The sequence below is a fragment of the Triticum aestivum genome, chromosome 4B (genome assembly GCF_018294505.1).
Source record: "Triticum aestivum cultivar Chinese Spring chromosome 4B, IWGSC CS RefSeq v2.1, whole genome shotgun sequence".
NCBI classification, from domain to species: domain Eukaryota; kingdom Viridiplantae; phylum Streptophyta; class Magnoliopsida; order Poales; family Poaceae; genus Triticum; species Triticum aestivum.
This window is the reverse complement of record NC_057804.1, coordinates 233,886,878-233,894,757: the sequence shown is the minus strand read 5'-3', so window position 1 is coordinate 233,894,757 and position 7,880 is coordinate 233,886,878.

Below are 7,880 nucleotides of genomic sequence, written 5' to 3'. Positions count from 1 at the left end.
CGCCTGTTTTCTCTTTTTCCTTGTCGCTGCTGGTCATGTCATGAGAACAATCTGTTAGAGCTGCGACAAGCTATCTTGTAATATAACTCTATTTTGGGTAGAGATTTGCTATGTTATTTCCTTTACTTGATTCCTTCCTTTGTATGTTTTTGCCCTACGCTTTTAGGGAACTTGTCGGCGCAGGCACCTGAGCCGCGAGCGCTGAGTGCGGGACGTCAGCAGCCTGCTGGCGGTGCTGCTTCCGACAAGAAACCTTGTCGCAACTAGTCGCAGCTCACTTAAGTTGTTGAGCGGACTCGAAACAAAGTAAGGGCGCAACTAGCTACGAGTTGGTTCCTCCGCGCACAGGTTTTCCATACAAAGTACGGTCGTTCGAGGAAGATAACTTAAAAATTTAAAACTGATTGCTCAAACTTTGGCAACTTAGCTTTTCTGTCGTTTGCTTTCCGGTAAGGCGAAACTTCCTTGAACGATGCCTGGCCCACACCATTATCTTCTCCTTTCCCCCCGGCAAACTTGTGTGCGAGGGAACCTTCCTTTCCTTTTGAGAAAAGAAAGAAGAGAAAATAAAGATATGGAGCCTTACGGCTCGTTATTGCTTACCGGGGGTGGGTGCTGCACACAGTGTTAGATAATGCATGGAAATATAAAGTAGAAAGCATGAAATTGACAAGATGTGCGGAGCACATGAGCTTTACTTATGCACGGGATCTGCGCCCGGCTTTGTACAAAGGATTACATGCAACATCGGCAAGACTTGTACAAAAGGTGGTTGCCGGAACGGGTTCCGGCAACCGCGCCCTACGGGTAAAACTTACGAAGATGCTCGATGTTCCAGGAGTTGCTCACCGGAATGCCATCTTCGGTCTCAAGGCGGACAGCGCCAGGCCTAGTGACTCGTTTCACCCGGTAAGGGCCTTCCCACTTCGGCGTCAACTTGTTGGAATTCTTGGCGGACTGAACGCGCCGAAGAACAAGGTCGCCTTCCTCGAAACTTCTGGCATTAACTTTGCGGCTATGGTAGCGGCGCAAAGCTTGCTGGTATCGAGCAGCTCGTACAGCAGCCTGAAGACGGTCCTCCTCAAGGAGCAGCGCGTCATCTTGTCGCAGCTGCTCTTGCTCAAGCTCATCATAAGCGAGCACTCGAGGTGACCCGTATACGAGTTCCGTGGGGAGAACTGCCTCTGCTCCATAGACTAGAGCGAAAGGTGTCTGGCCAGTGGCTCGATTTGGCGTCGTCCTGATCGACCAAAGAACCACCGGCAGCTCCTCAATCCAGTTCTTTCCGCACTTGTGCAGCCTGTCGAAAGTTCTGGTCTTGAGCCCGCGCAGCACTTCAGCATTTGCCCTCTCTGCTTGACCGTTGCTTCTCGGATGAGCAACAGAAGCGAAGCAGACCTTGGCGCCAAGATCTTGGACGTACTGCATGAAGGTGCGGCTCGTGAATTGCGTGCCGTTGTCGGTGATGATCCTGTTAGGGATCCCGAAACGGCAAACAATCGACCTGAAGAACTTGACTGCTGACTGTGCTGTCACCTTCCTCACTGGTTCCACTTCCGGCCACTTTGTGAACTTGTCGATTGCAACGTACAAGTACTCAAAGCCCCCGACAGCTCGGGGAAAGGGGCCGAGGATGTCGAGCCCCCAGACCGAAAATGGCCAGGATAAAGGGATCGTCTGGAGAGCTTGAGCTGGCTGGTGTATCTGCTTGGAATGGAACTGGCACGCTTCACACTTGGTTACTTGTGCAGTTGCATCCTGGAGGGCTGTCGGCCAAAAGAAACCTTGCCGGAACGCTTTGCCGGCAAGTGCTCTTGCGCCAATGTGGTGACCACATATGCCTCCATGTATCTCTGCCAACAGCTTTTGTCCGTCTTCCCGGTGAATACACTTCAATTTCACGCCGTTGAGTCTTCTTCTGTATAGTGTGTTGTCGACAAACTGGTACATACTTGACTGCCGGGCTACTCTTTCCGCTTCTTCTTGCTCTTCGGGAAGTTCTCCTGTCTGAAGGAAACGGACAATCTGCTGTGCCCATGCTGGAGCTTGCGGCTCGACAACAAGGACTAAAGGCGCATCTGCTGCTGTGGGAACATCTGCTTCTACGGCAAGAACCTGTGGCTCTGCCGGAGCTTGATGTTCCCCGGCAAGCTTACCGGAGCAAAACTTGTCGGTAGCGTCTACTTCAACGGAACAAACCCTAAGGCTTGCCGGAGCAGACTGCTCCTCAACATCGTTGGTGTTGATTTTGGGGACCTTCTTGGCGGCGGCTTTGGGGAGCTCTGCCGGAAAATAGTCACCAGAAATCAACTTCCTCTTCTTGCTCTGTCCAGTTGATGGAGTTACAGACGGTTGAGTCAGCTTGAGCACAAAGATCCCTGGTTCCACAGGTAACTTAAGTGCAGCGCACTTTGACAGGCCATCGGCAATGTCGTTCTGAGCTCTTGGAACATGTTCCATCTGTAGGCCGTCAAAGTGCTCTTCTAGCTTTCTCACTTCATCAACGTAAGCTTCCATCAATGGACTCTGATAATTCTTGTTCACTTGGCGGACAACAAGCTGTGAGTCACCCCCGACAATGAGCTTCTTGATCCCAAGGTCTGCCGTGATCCTGAGACTGGCAAGCAATCCTTCATACTCTGCAGTATTGTTCGTTGCTTGCTCCTTGGGAAAGTGCATCTGGACTACGTACTTGAGGTGCTCTCCGGTGGGTGCAACAAGTAGCACGCCCGCACCGGCGCCTTGCAGCGAGAAGGCACCATCAAAGTACATCAGCCACTCTTTGCTTGCTTCCTTGACGGGGATGCTCGTTTCTGGAATTTCTTCATCTGTGTTGGCGTCCACTCTGCTATGAACTCTGCCAATGCTCTGCTTTGGATAGTTGAAGTGCTCTCAAACTTGAGGCCAAAGCTTGACAGTTCCAGTGCCCACTCGACAATCCTGCCTGTTGCTTCTGGATTTTGCAGTATCCTCTTCAGCGGAAAACGAGTGACGACTGTGATCTCATGTGCTTGGAAGTAATGGCGCAGCTTTCTCGAGGCCATGAGGAGGCCGAAAAGCAATTTCTGCACACCAGAGTACCTTGACCTAGCCCCTGCAGAAGGGAACTGACAAAGTAAACTGGGCGCTGCACCATTCTCTTCTGCATCTTCTCATGCTCCTGCGCAGATCCATCCTTGTCGGGACCAGAGCTTGCCTGTGAAGTCCCCTGCTTGTCGCTGGATGCATCTGCCGTGGTTGCTGGCTCATCATCCGCCTCCCTCTCCGCTACTAACGCAGCACTAACCACTTGATTGGTTGCCGCTATATATAGCAGCAACTTCTCTTGTGGCTTAGGTGCGACAAGTGTTGGAGTGGAGGACAGGTATCTCTTCAAGTCCTGCAGCGCAGCCTCCACCTCCGGAGTCCATTTCATTGGACCTGCCTTTTTCAATATTTTGAAAAATGGCAGGGCGCGCTCAGCAGATCTAGAGATAAACCTGCTGAGAGCAGTTACGCAACCGGCAAGCCTTCGTACATCCTTGACGCGCTTTGGTGCTTCAATCTGCTCAATGGCCTTGATCTTGTCGGGATTGGCTTCAATTCCCCGCTGAGACACGAAGAACCCGAGAAGCTTGCCGGAGGGGACTCCAAACACGCACTTCTCGGGGTTAAGCTTGAGGTTGATCTTGCGCAGATTTGCAAAGGTTTCGTCTAAATCTTGAATCAGAGTCGCCTTGTCCTTGCTCTTGACCACTATGTCATCCATGTAGGCTTCCACATTTCTGTGCATTTGTGACTCAAAAGCGTAATGGACTACCCTTGCAAATGTTGAACCAGCATTCTTTAAACCGAAGGGCATCCGTACGAAACAGTATGTGCCACATGGGGTGATGAATGCGGTCTTCTCCTCATCCTCTTCTGCCATGAAGATCTGATGGTATCCTGAGTATGCATCAAGAAATGAAAGCAAGTCACATCCGGCCGTGGAGTCAACAATCTGGTCGATGCGCGGCAAGGGAAATGGGTCTTTGGGACAAGCTTTATTGACATCGGTAAAGTCGATACAAAGCCTCCATTTCCCGTTTGCCTTACGCACGACTACAGGATTGGCCAACCACGTAGGATGGAGCACTCCTCTGACAAGGCCTGCTGCTTCCAATTTCTTGATTTCTTCTGCAATGAATTCTTGGCGCTCCACTGCTTGTTTCCTGACTTTCTGCTTGACGGGCCGCGCATGAGGACAGACGGCAAGATGGTGCTCGATTACTTTCCTGGGAACACCGGGGATGTCAGACGGTTGCCACGCAAACACGTCGACGTTCGCCCGCAAGAAAGCAACGAGCGCGCTTTCCTATTTAGGGTCGAGAGTGGCACTGATGGTGAAGGTACCACCAGTGCCGTCCTCCTTGGCGGACACCTTCTTGGTCTCTGGTGGAGCTGCCATTGTCTTCTTACACTTGCCGATGGAGCTCGATGGTGCGTCCTCGACGGTAGCGTAGCACTCCGAAGAGGTGCGCTTGCCGGAGTGGGCATCAGAGCTCTTGCCGGACTTGGTCTTCTTCTTCGCCCCGGGAACTTGAACGGCAAGTAACTTGCGATCTGTTGCTGCTGCTGCTTCCCGGTAGATCTTGTCGGTGCAAATAAGAGCATCCTTCTTGTCGCCAGGGACAGAGATGCCACTTATCGGGCCTGGCATCTTCAGTACGTTGTATGCATAGTGAGAGGCTGCCATGAATTTGGCGAGCGCTGGACGGCCGAGTATCCCATTGTAAGGCAATGGAAAATCAGCAACGTCAAAAGTGACCCTCTCAGTCCTGAAGTTCAACTTGCTGCCAAATGTTACCGGCAACGTGATCTTCCCCTTCGTCTTGCTCCTTCCCGGATTGATTCCTTGGAATGTGCCGGTCTCTTCGAGCTCGCTATCAGGGATTTGGAGTTTCTGGAGCACCGCGGAGGAGATCAGGTTCAAGCCGGCCCCGCCGTCAACTAGCATCTTAGTGACCTTGAGGTTGCGGATAGTTGGTGAAACCAACATCGGCAAGCACCCGACCGCAGTTATGCGATCAGGGTGGTCCTCAATATCAAAGATGATAGGCGTGCCGGACCATTTCAGAGGCTTGCGTGACTCGATGGGTGGTTCTGCCGCATTAACTTCCCGCACCCACTGCTTGAGCTGGCGGTGTGAAGTATGCAGAGAAGCACCACCGTCAACACACGGGACCTCTGTGGCTTTCTGGAACTCCTGCTCGTCGGTCTCGTCATCATCCATATCTTCATCATCGTCGTCATCTTCATCCTTGTCGCGGCCGCAGGGAGGTCTGTCTCCTTGCTGCTGCTTGGCCTTGCCGTGGCGTCCTCCTCGGCCGGGATGTTTCTTGCTAGCTCCTCCAGCACCTTCCTGGGCTTTCTCCTTGTCGCGCCGCTCGTATTCAGCCTTTTGTTGCTCGACAAGCTGCTCGACCTTCTTGCAGCTCTGGAGGTCATGGCCCTTGGTGCGGTGGATCTTGCAGTACTGCTTGTTGGTGCTGTCCTGCTTGTCGGCGACTGCCACATCTGCGGCAACCTCCTTGCCGGAGCTACCAGCTTCGGCTTTCTTGCCGGACTGCTCAACAACTAGCATATCTTTGCCTTTCTTCTTCCTGTTGTTCCGCCGCCGGTTCTTCCTTGCCAGGGCAGTCTCCTCACTATCAGATCCTCCTGCTCCTGTATTCTCTCCTAGATTCAGCCGTGCACACTTGTCAGCCAGGGCATATAGCTCACTGACGTCTCTGATCTTGCACATCGCCATCTACTCCCTGCGGTTCCGCACGTTCTGATGGAACGCGCTGATTACCGCGGCAGGGTGGACATCTGGGATGTTGTGCTGTACACGGCTGAATCTCTGAATGTACTTGCGCAGGGGCTCTCCTTCCTTCTGGGCGAGCAGATGAAGGTCGCTCTCTTGGCCATGAGGATTGTGGCCGCCTGTAAAGGCGCCGACAAACTGATGGCACAGGTCTGCCCAGGAGGATATGGAGTTGTCCGGCAAGTGCATGAGCCAGGATCTGACATTGGGCTTGAGCACCAGTGGGAAGTAGTTGGCAAGGATCTTGTCGTCCCGTCCCCCGGCAGCTTGCACCGCGATGGTGTAGATGCTGAGGAACTCCGACGGATGCGACTTGCCGTCGTACTTCTCTGGTACATCTGGCTTGAAATTCTTCGTGCTGGGCCACTGGACTTGCCGCAGCTCACGAGTGAACGCAGGGCAACCTACTGCGTACGGCAAGTCGCCTGGTTCCCCTGGCGCATGCATGTCAACAGAGGGCCCAGTGCGCTTGTCGGATTGACGTCGCGCTTCTCTTCGGCGCTCGATGCGAGTACGAGCATCTTCTTGCTGTCGTTCGTGAAGAACTTGGCGCTGATCGCGACGAGCTCGTGGATCTGATGATGCGATGGAGTCGCTGTCGAGGTGGATCCGACGAGTCGGCGATTTTGGCCTTTGGGGTGGAGAGTGCATGGTGGTTGCACCCCCACCAGTTTCGTCGCAACCGGCTCGTGCCTGGCGGTCCTGCCGCGGCCGCGATGCACTTGGCTGCTGCGGAGTGTCGCCGTTGGCAAAGCCGATGAGACTCTGAATGGTGGCCCTCCATCGGTCGATCTTGTCTTCCGCTGGATGGTAATCCAGAAGCAGTTGAGCTCGCGCCAAAGCTTCTGCTGGAGTGGTGGGAGGCAGTGGTGAACGGTGCGAGGAGCGGGATATGCTCGGACTTCTAACTATGTTAGAAGGAGCAGTATCCCGTCCAGGCGACCGTGCCTCGCTCGTGCCAGCATGTTGGCGTGCATGCTGGTCTTGAGCACCCCGAGATCCACCAGCTCGATCTTGGCTCAACAGACGTATGGTACTGCGAGTACCATGACGCTGTCGGTCCTGCGCCTCCTGAGATGGGCGCGGTACATGTAGGGACGCAGAGGTCTGTGCAGCCTTGTCCTTGGACCTGGCAGCATCGTGAGCTTCCTCGTCGACGTCTGTTCTTCTGCCGGCGTCTACTCCACCACCCGTTTGCTCCGGTGGTGGTGGAAGTGACGTGGACGGAGCAGCTGCCGCCGAAGTTTTCTTCTTCGGTGGCATGTCGATGAAGAAAATGAAGATCTAGCTCGCGTGAACGCCGGATCAGGTTCACACAATCTCGACGCCCCCTACCTGGCGCGCCAAAGATGTCGGGGAAACTAATCCACGAACACCTATGGGGCCGGCGGACCGAGCCCCTTTCGGTTCAGCGGGGGGGCGGAGGTTGCACGAAGAGCGGATCGAGGCGAAGCACACGAGCAGTTTACCCAACTTCAGAGCTCTCCGGAGAGATAATACTCCTACTGCTGCTTGTCTGATTGTATTAAATTCTTGCTCAGGAGTGCTGAGTGCTACAGTACACTCTAGCTGCTAACGAGACCGAGCGTGTGTGATTTTCTGGGTTCGAACCCCCTCTACATTGCGCATGGGCCTCCTTTTATACGCACAAGGGGTCACCGACAGGTGGCAATCGTAGACAAGGGCAAAAATGGAAAAAGAGGGGTGGTTGGTGCAGCTACCTGCACAGTACATCCTACCTAACCCTGACGGCAAGGGACAAGGGCATTAAATGCCCGTCTGCGTCGCCCGAACAGTGCAGAAAAGGACCATCAGGGATGCCACCGCTCGCCACGATGGCAAACTTGTCAGCGTCGCATGCCACCGCGCACCGCTGGCTGCACAGCTTCCTGCCACGCGCGCCTGTAAAGGCCCCAAGGCGACACGTTGGTGGATGTGCTGGAGCGTGGGTACAGAGTGGTTGCCTGCCGCGGCAAGCGCCTTGCCACGGCCGTTGCCTTGCCGCGCCCGGAAGCTTGTCGCCCACCTGGCCTTGCCGGGACGCGTGGCGCGT